We start from the raw sequence: 10,792 nt of genomic DNA, 5'->3' as shown, positions 1-10,792 counted from the left end.
TCACCAACTCTGCTTTAGTTGGGATCCCCCAGCAGCCTTAGGCCCTCCTCTTCACTTTAGCTGCTGGCAGGTTGGAATCCACCTGAAGCCCCATTCTCTCTCTCTCACACATACACACACACACTAGTCAGGATCCCATTCACACCTACCCACCCAAATCCCAGTCAGACCCTTATTCACATCCACCCAAATCCCTCGAGGCTCCCATTCATACCCACCAACATAGTCAAATTCCAGGCAGGTTCCCATTCACACACACACACACACACACACACACACTCACCCAATGCAGGCAGGCTCTCATTCACATAGACACACCCTTCAGGCAGGCTCCTATTCATACATACACACCCCAGGCAGGCTCCCATTCATACACATACACCCCCCCCCCCCCCAAGCAGGATCCCATTTACACACACACAACCCAGGCAGGCTCCCATTCACACCCAGCCACCTATCCAAATCCCAGTCAGCTTCTCATTCACACACACACTCACCCATCCCAAGCAGGCTCCCATTCACACACACACACATATATGAAACCCAGGCAGACAGGATCCATGGGGCATCTTACCCCTCCTCTGATGCAGTTGCTACCCGGTACCTCCTTTGCTGGGGAAGGAGAACAGGAGTTCTAAAGCCATAGCCTATAGGAGCGTGTTCTGTGGCAATACACGAGATGAGTATAGAGGAATTGCTAGCACTGCAAGGGTTGAAGAGCATGAAGCCGGCACAAGAACAGGAGCTGCAGAACAGGCTCCATATTCTTCTGCTTCCAGGGAATATGGCCCTGTCCTTCCTTTCACAGCTGGTGGGAAGGGGTCCACTAACAGCTACCCAGGTCTCTCCCTGCTCCCTTCTTCCATTGCTGATATTGCCCCCACGAGTGTGTTGCCCTGTGCAATTGCACGGTTTACACGCCCGGTGGCATGAGGTCTGGGTTCATGGCTGGGGCATGTCAGCCTCTCATTCACCTTTCACCATTGGGTGAGAGGGAGTATCTGGCCTGCCAGACATAGACCTGCTTTGACAGCACCTAGATTTGGCTAACCAAGTTATGTACCTAGAGCTGAAAATTGATGCTAGCTGCCTAACTTTCTCTCCTTCCCCTGATTCTGCCTACTTTTTAGGCACCTAAAGTTAGGCACCTAGTGAAACAGGGACCTACATTTAGGAGCTCATCCTAAGGCACCTAAATCCTTGGAAGATTGATATTAAAGAACTTAATATAAGGACTTATGGGGCTGGATTGGTGGCTTAGTGGTAGATGATGTGCACTGCCATATGAAAGACTTGGATTTGATTTTTATGGCAAAATTTTGTGGTTCAGTCAAGCCTGGCAATACTGCAGAGGTGGTCTTCACAGTCCCAGGGTGGGAGAAGAATAGAGTCTCAGCCATTACTCAATGGCATTACCCAGTGTCCATATTAGTCATGGTACAGAGGGGGCCATAGTTCGAAGTTCCTAGTTATGGCCAAGGATACTGCTGTGATGGCTTGACTGATAAACCAGGGAGGACAATATAAAAATAGGAGGAAAAAAAATCTGGGTATTGTAAAGGCTCTGATTGAACTGGAATCTCAAAAGAGCAGGAGGAAAATGCCAAATCAACATCTATCTGTAGTATCTATCTGTCTATGTATACAGAACTTATGAGTGACATCACTTTCTAGATTGACTGTAGAAAAAATTATATTTTTAGAGGTTGTGAGTAATCTAGAAGTTTGGTGTGAAATTACTTAGGGCTTTAATTTTCTTTTTAAACTGAATTTCTGTAACTGAAGTGTTTATACCAATTGCTTCTTTTTATATAGTATTATGATAGTAGATTCTGAGACAAACAATATTTTAAAATATCAGTAATCATTTCTGGACAGATTGTTTACTGCCATTTGTCAGATATACTAAAGAATTTTTTCCATTTTGTGCATATGGAAAAAATGCCTAGTACATCTGGCCCTTAATGCCTTGTTTAGGATCAAGGTCTAAGTTTCACCTCAGTCCTTCATTTTCCACATGGCATTAACTACCAAAATGAATGACTTGCTATGTTGCTCCTACAAAAGCATCTTAAGATGTATATTCACTACTAATGCTGTGTGGTGAGACAAGAGCAATCTACAGGGATTAATATGACAGAGACAGTTAAAACTGAGTAAAATAGCAGGCAAGGCAGATTGTTAAACAACTTTGTTCATGGCATATCAAGAAAAAAAACCCCCACACTGTCAAACAGCACTTTTTGGGTGTAAGTCTTCTCCTGTTTTAGATTCATCAGACAATGATGAAGTGTAGCAGCTGCAGTAAGAGACTATAAAATCCAATCCAGGTTAAGATAAGCGTTAATATGAATGGCACAAGTTCAAAGAGAGAAGCACTGGTTAAAATAAAAAAACAGAAACAAGGAAGAAGCAAAGGACTTGGAAACTGTGCCATTACTGAGTACAAAGGGAACTGTAAGGTCAAAATGGGCCCCTGGAAGGGGAGTGGTATAAACCAGATGACCACTTCTTAAGAAATATAGAAGTAGATATATTAGTGAACACAGACACAGCTGGATGTTTCACTATCTCAAGAATGAACTCATTGAAACTTCATAATGAAGAAATTCATACATTATTGCAGTATCCTAAAATGAATAAATACGGGATGGGAGTGGGATAGGGTACTTATTTGATTTATGCTATTTCTTTAGGAGAATATGACTGTGACACAAGTATCAAATACTTCCTCAGATGGTATTATATGCTTATATCCTGACCCTTAATTCCTCTTATCTAATCATGTATTTAAATATAGTATCTGCCTTTAAACATCTGCCTGGATAAGGTATGCTGGTTTCTCCTCGGCTTTAAGGATCCAAAAGTTAAGGGCACTTGTCTTTGAAAATTAGCATTCTCCTATTTACAGCCACATTCAAGGAGACAGGTGTGAACTGTAAGAGGAAAACTTGTCATTAAAGATATTCAAAAGCAAGACAGTGTGAGAGCCAGCCAGCAAACAGAGACTTTCAGAAACATTTATCTAATCAAGAATGGAGATTGAATGTTTAGAAAAAACTTGACTTCCAATCTGGAAGAAGATGATGAGAGAGGAGAAACAGAGCAGCTTGAACTTGAGGGTGGACTGTGATGGAGTTGTGATGAGTGAGAAGAATGAGATGAATGGAGTTCCCAGTGTGGGAAAGTGCCTAAGAGACAGAGAAGCCAGCAGTGCTACTCCACAGTAAGTATACTTGAGAGGCATATCTTGATAAGGATCCAAATTGATTGGCATATCTTGATAAGGATCCAAATTGATTGGCATAATCAGCTAATGTGAGATATGTATTTTCTTTTCCCCAAGAAGCACAACAGAAGAAAGGGAAAATATCTGAAGTAATGTCCAACCAGGTTTGACTCCCTCAGCATAGGTTGACTTGCCTGCTGCAGTGAATCTTGCCTCAGTGACTGTCAACTAGTTTACAGAGCAGAAGCAACACTCCAGAACTGTAAGTTTATAACAGTACATATCCTGAGAGGAAGGCACAGGTTATTTGCATATCAAGTATAATGTTTAAACCAGCTTTCACTATTGATGAAGAACTGATAACATCAATTAAAACAAAAACAACCTCTTAAGCCCCTCACCTCTGATCCGAAGCGACTCTAGCAGCATACTGTTCCAAGGACCGAGGATAAAACCTCCTGTAAATTTGGACGTCCTTTATAGGTTGCCTACTTGGGATTTCCTGTGACTCTGGCTGCTGACATCACATCTTGTATGAGTATATAAGGAACTCCTTTGCAACCAGCCAGCACTTTAGCAACAGATCTCCTGGTGCCCTTGTGTTCCAGTGTGTGTGGCTATCCTTGGCTCATTCTTGCCTTGTGTTCCTTGTCTTGTCCCAAACACATCCATGCTCTGCTCCTTGTCCAGTTCCTTTCCTGTCTGCCTGCTTGTCCTGTTGGCCTTGTCTAATCTGTTTGTCTCGGACTGACTACCTGAATCCTGACTCTGGCTTGGCCCCTGACCTTCCATTATCAGCTGCCTGCCCTGACTTCTGGCCTGTTACACATTTTGCTATCTGCTGCTTGCCACAACCCTTGCTCAGATCACATCCTCACTCTGGATAGCCCTAAATCCTGCTGGCTGCCAGAACCCAAGGGCTCAAACTGCGGGGGAGGCAGCTGGTATAGCCAAAGCACCTGCTGGTCCTGCCTATGGGCTTCTCCACCAGATAAGGCCATTGCAGAAAGTCTAAATTAATTCTTTGCTTCTGTGTTTACTAATGAGGATGTTGGGGAGATACCAATTCCGGAGATGGTTTTCAAGGGTGATGAGTCAGATGAACTGAAACAAATCACTGTGAACCTGGAAGATGTAGTAGGCCAGATTGACAAACTAAAGAGTAGCAAATCACCTGGACCAGATGGTATGCATCCTAGGTTACTGAAGGAACTAAAAAATGAAATTTCTGATCTATTAGTTAAAATTTGTAACCTATCATTAAAATCATCCATTGTACCTGAAGACTGGAGGGTGGCCAGTGTAACCCCAAAATTTAAAAAGAGCTCCAGGGGAGATTTGGATAACTATAGACCAGTGAGCCTGATTTCGGTGCCAGGAAAAATAGTGGAAACTATTCTAAAGATCAAAATCGTAGAGCATATAGAAAGACATGGTTTAATGGAACACAGTCAACATGGATTTACCCAAGTGAAGTATTGCCTAACAAATCTGCTTCATTTTTTTGAAGGAATTAATGAACATGTGGATAAAGGTGAACTGGTAGATGTAGTGTATTTGGATTTTCAGAAGGCGTTTGACAAAGTCCCTGTTATGGTCGTGGACCCTTGGGCTGGCTGAGACTGCAGATGTTGCACTGTGGGAACCCACAGCGAGTGTCGCAACTGGGAGGTGGTGCTGACGAGAGACTCCAGAGAAGACTTCACCACTGGAAGTCCGAGGTCCCCCCAGGAGAAGCCCATAGGGACCTGGACCTCTTGGACTTAGGTGGGACCCTCTGCAACCAAGGATCCAGGAAGCGGTCGATCAGGATGGTAGGGCCCAGGAGGCTGGAAGAGTCTTCATCCTTGGAAGCCCACAGCTCCCCCGGGAGGAGCCCATGAGAGCCCGAGCTGCTGGGACTTAGGAGAATCCCCTGGGCCAGCAAGAACCGGATACCTTAAGAGGTGGAGGGAACAGAAGTTGGAGTCCAGGAGCAAAGCAGGGTCAGAAGCCAGAAGTCAGAGGTCCGAAGTCAAAGCCAGGGGCGGAATCTGGAAACAGTCGTGAATGGAGCCGGGTCAGAAGCCAGAAGTCAAAACCAAAATCAGGAGCGGGAGCAAAGACGAAGTCAATGGATGAAGCTGGGTCGGAAGCCAGAAGTAGAAGAGACGATCCAAGATCCAATGCACAACTAGCAACTCAGGGGTCTGAGTAAACCTCTTTGCAAGGCGAGGCATGTCAGTGACTGCCAGGTTTAAATAACCAGGCAGCGTCTGATGTCAGTGGGAGGCTGTCCCTGAGTTTTCCTCGCTGGCCCCTTTAAAACTGAAGCCCCAGCACGTGCACGCGCCAAGGGGGCGGGGCCAGCCGCGAATCATTGGCAGCGTCACCCTTGCAGGGAGAGTGACGCGGTAGGCCACGTTTTTTGCCTTTGGGGCCAAAGTGGAGGGACTCCCGTGGCCGGCCTGGGCCGGGAGGTGAGTGGAAGTCCCGGGGCACAGCCCGGGACCGTAACAGTATCCCCCCTCCTACGCCCCCTTCCTGGAGGCCTGGGTTTACCTGGATGAGCCACATAAATCTGGTGGAGAAGGTCCTTGTCCAAGATGTTGACGGTAGGCTCCCAGGAATTTTCTTCGGGGCCATAACCTTCCCACGAGAGGAGGTACTCCCAACGTCTTAGGCAGAACTGCACGTCCAGTACCTCCTTAACCTGATAAATAGTATCTTCTTGTGCCTCAGGAGTGGCTGGTGCAGGTGTCTTCCTATGGAAGTGAGAGAGGACCAATGGCTTCAACAGGGAAACGTGGAAGACATTGTGTACCCCGGAGCGTGGCCGGGAGCCGGAGGTGGTAGGAAACTGCCCCTATCCTTTCCATGATAGCGAACGGGCCAATGTACTTCGGAGCCAGACGCATCGAAGGAAGCCGCAAGCGGAGGTGTCTAGTGCTTAGCCACACCTTCTCCCCGGGCAGAAATATCGGGGCTGGCTGTCGTAGGTGGTCCGCAAATCTATTCGCAATGACTGCAGTGCGGAGAAGTTTCTCCCGAGTGGATTTCCAGACCTGTCGCAACTGTCGGGCCATGATCTGTACAGCTGGCGATGGCACTTCCAATGGTAATGGCAAAGGAGGTCGAAGACGTTTCCCATATACCATGTAGAAGGGAGACCTACCGATGGCGGAATGCTTGTGGTGGTTGTAAGAGAACTCCGCCCACGGGAGTAAAGCCACCCAATCATTTTGTAGGTCTCCTACGAAGGACCAGAGGAATGTCTTCAAAGTCCGGTTCGTGCTTTCCACTTGGCCGTTAGCTTGGGGGTGGTATGTGGTAGTGAAGTCTAGCTGGACTCCAAACGTTTTACAGAGCGCCCTCCAATACTTCGCCGTGAATTGGAAGCCCCTGTCTGAGGCAATGTGTAGATGGAGTCCATGAAGGCGAAAGATATGATGAGTAAACAGGTTCGCCAGTTCGGTTGCTGAGGGCAATTTAGCGAGGGGTACAAAGTGAGCCATCTTAGAGAACCTGTCTATTGTGACCCAGATCACCGTTTTCCCTTCAGAGATGGGTAAATCTACGATAAAATACATGGATAAGTGGGTCCACGGTTCAGTGGGGACAGGCAGAGGCTGAACAAGACCCCAGTATCAACCGGTGGGAGTCTTCTGTCGGGCACAGGTCGGGCAGGAGCTGACATAGAGACGGGCGTCCCTCTTAAACTGAGGCCACCAGTAGAACTCAGAGAGTAGCTCCTGGGTCCTAGCTACTCCCGGATGACCAGCGGTCAGGGAGTCGTGGGCCCAAGAGAGGACTTTTTTTCGAAGTCAGAGAGGCACCACTGTCTTCCCCATCGGGACCACTTCAGAGGCCGCAAGGAGCACTTTGGCTGGGTCAAGGATGTACTGTGGTAGATTAGGGGTATCCTCCGTCTCCGCTGTACGGGAAAGGGCGTCTGCCTAGATGTTCTTGTCTGCTGGCTGGTAGCAGAGAAGGAAGTCAAAGCGGCTAAAGAAGAGAGACCACTGGGCCTGCCAGGGGTTAAGATGCTGGGCGTGGCATAGGTATTCCAAGTTCTTGTGGTCCGTATACACGACCACTGGGTGCTGGGCCCCTTCCAACCACTGGCGCCATTCTTCGAATGCTAGTTTGATGGCCAGCAACTCTTTATCCACTATGCCATAGTTCCTCTCTGTGGGCGAGAATCTGCGTGAAAAATAGGAGCAGGGCAGGGATTTACCCCCATTGGATAATTGGCTTAGTACGGCCCCGACGGCCGTGTCGGAGGCATCAATCTCCACAATGAACTGGCATTGAGGGTCTGGGTGCCAGAGACATGTGTCCTGGAGAAAAGTGTCCTTCAATTCCTGAAAGGCTTGTAGGGCCATCGCTGGCCAATTCTTAGTGTCGGCCCCCTTTCTGGTGAGGGCCGTCAGTGGGGCCACCATCTGGGAATAGTGTGAGATAAATTGACGGTAGAAATTGTCAAATCTGAGGAACCACTGAAGCGCTTTGACTTCCACAGGCTGAGGCCAATTCTTGATGGTGGCGACCTTCTCTGGGTCCATATGGAACCCCGTGGAGGATACGATGTACCTCAGAAAAGGTAGCGACTCCTGTTCAAATTGGCATTTCTCCAATTTGCATAAAGCCGATTCTCTCGCAGTTTCTGCAGTACTTGACGGACATCTCGGCGGTGCGCCTCCAAATCCTTGCAATATATTAACACGTCATCGAGGTAAACAATCACTGAGGTGTGCACATTTCCCTGAGTACCTCGTTCATGAGGTTCTGAAACACAGCTGGAGCATTGCAGAGGCCGAAGGGCATGACGAGATATTCGTAATGACCATCTCTTGTGTTGAATACGGTCTTCCACTTGTCACTGGGCCGAATTCTCACCAGATTATATGCCCCCAGAGATCCAACTTCGTGAAGACCTTGGCTCCCTGTAGCCGATCCAATAGTTCTGGGATCAAGGGTAGCAGGTAGCGGTCACGCCGCGTAATGCTGTTCAGGCCACGGTAATCGATACAGGGTCGAAGGGACCTACGAAGAAGAACCCGGCTCCAAACGGGGAGTTGGACAGTCTGATGAACCCTCGGTCCAGGTTCTCTTTGATATAGGCAGACATGGCCTGAGTCTCTGGGAGTTGATAGCAGGTAGACCCTTCCTCGAGGTGGCATGGTGCCGGGGATCAGGTTTATCGCACAATCGAAGGGCCAATGTTCGGGAAGTAGTTCGGCCTTCTCCTTCGAAAATACGTCTCGGAAGACATGGTACTGGGGAGGTAGCGCTAGTGGAGTTCTCAAGAGTGGTACCAGCGGTTGAGGCCGGGCAGACAGACACTCATCAAAGCAGGTTGGGCCCCAGGATGTAATCTGGAGGGAGTCCCAACTGATCACGGGAGAGTGCTTCCGAAGCCAAGGCAGTCCTAACATGACTGGGTTTATGGATTTCTCCAGGATGAGGAACGAGATCTCCTCAACGTGTAGGAGACCGGTGCGTAGCGTTAGTGGCTGAGTACATATGGAAATGGTTCCAGGAAGTGGGGTCCCTTGGATCGAAGACACTCATATGGGGGGTTCCTGAAGTTGGACCCCAAGTTGGAGTTGCTGTACCAGGTCCCGGAGGATAAAGTTCCCCACGGTTCCGGAGTCTAGCAGAGCTAGGGTGTTAAGTTTCCGTCCGGGAGAATCAGGGTTACTGGAATGGTACACGGGGAGGCGGAGGTGGTGTTACCTCAAGTTAACTCCCCGACTGACTCTAGGTCCGAGCGTTTCCCGGTCGCTCATGACAGCGGGCAAGGAAGTGTCCCCTGCAATATAAACATAGACCCTGGGACCGGCGCTTTCTTCTCTCTTCTTGGGAAATAGGACCCCGGCCCAACTGCAAGGGTTCGGCATTGTGCGGCCCCGGGGAGGCAGGAGGGGAATGCCTGGTTCGAGGAGACGTGGTTCCGGAGCCCCCAAATCCCCAAGTGGGTCTCCTCTCCTGGAACTGGCGTTGGATGTGGCGGTCTACGCGGCCAGCCATGTCAATCAGATCATTCAAGTCGTCCGGGAGATCTCTGGTCGCCAACTCGTCCTGAAGTCGTGGAGAGAACCCTCCAGGAATATGCCATGCAGGCTATCGCTTCCCCAGTTCAGCTCGGCAGCAAGGGTCTGGAACTCTACGGCGTACTCCGCCAAGGGACGGTTACCCTGCCGTAGCTGGAGTAATTTGGATGCGGCCGTGGATCCGTGGGAGGGCTCGTCTAAGATCCGTCGGAAGGACGTGACGAACTGAACCAAGTTGCCTAAGTGGGGATCCTGATGCTCCCATAGGGAAGAGGCTCAGGCCAATGGCCTCCCATCCAACAGGAAGATAATGTAGCTTGTTTTGATCTGGTCTGTGGGAAATTGCGCTGATAGTAGGTTGAAGCGAATATAACATTGGTTCAAGAATCCGCGACATAATTTCGTATCCCCTGAGTACCGAGAAGGTGCTGGCATCTGTATGGGCACAGACTGCCCTGCATTAGGGATGGCTACCGGTACTGGGGAAGCGGCGGCTCCTTCCACCCGGTCCGCTAGCCTCTGCACAGTTGCCATCAGCAAATCGAGGCAAGTTTGTTGCTGTTGCAACCTTTGTGCAATTCCCGGAATGGCTTTCAAGATCGAGAGATCCGCCGGGTCCTTGGCCTTGCAAACTGTTATGTTCGTGGACCCTTGGGCTGGCTGAGACTGCAGATGTTGTACTGTGGGGACCCACTGAGAGTGTTGCAGCCAGAAGGCGGCACTGACGAGAGACTCTGGAGAAGACTTCACCACTGGAAGTCCAAGGTCCCCCCAGGAGGAGCCCGTAGGGAACCAGACCTCTTGGACTTGGGTGGGACCCCCTGTGACTAAGGATCCAGGAAGTGGTCGAAGAGATGGTCGATGAGGACTGTAGGGCCCAGGAGGCTGGAAGAGTCTTCACCCTCGGAAACCCATGGAGGACCCTGTGAGAGCCCGAGCCGCTGGGACTTAGGAGAATCCCCTGAGCCAGCAAGAACCGGATACCTGAAGAGGTGGAGGGAACAGAAGTCGGAGTCCAGGAGTGAAGCAGGGTCAGAAGCTAGAAGTCAGAGGTCCGAAGTCAAAGCCAGGGGTGGAAGCTGGAAACAGAGTTGTGAATGGAGCTGGGTCAGAAGCCAGAAGTCATAAGTCAAAACCAAAACCGGGAGCGAAGATGAAGTCAATGGACGAAGCCGGGTCAGAAGCCAGAAGTAGAAGAGACGATCCAAGATCCAACACAGCAACTAGCAACTCAGGGGACTGAATGAACCTCGTTGCAAGGCGAGGCATGTCAGTGACTGCCGGGTTTAAATAACCCAGCAGTGTCTGACGTCAGTGGGAGGCTGTCCCTGAGTTTCCCACGCTGGCCCCTTTAAGACTGAAACCCCGGCACGTCCGCGTGCCTAGGAGGCAGGGCCAGCCTTGGATCATCGGCTGCATCTCCCTCGCAGGGAAAGCGCTGCGGTAGGCCGTGTTTCAGGCCTTTGGGGCCTAAGTGGAAGGACTCCCGCGGCCGGCACGGGCTGAGAGGTGAGTGGTGGTCACGGGG

The sequence above is a fragment of the Rhinatrema bivittatum genome, chromosome 5 (assembly GCF_901001135.1).
Source record: "Rhinatrema bivittatum chromosome 5, aRhiBiv1.1, whole genome shotgun sequence".
NCBI classification, from domain to species: Eukaryota; Metazoa; Chordata; class Amphibia; order Gymnophiona; family Rhinatrematidae; genus Rhinatrema; species Rhinatrema bivittatum.
The sequence above is the reverse complement of the archived record's forward strand: the minus strand, read 5'-3'. Positions refer to the sequence as shown.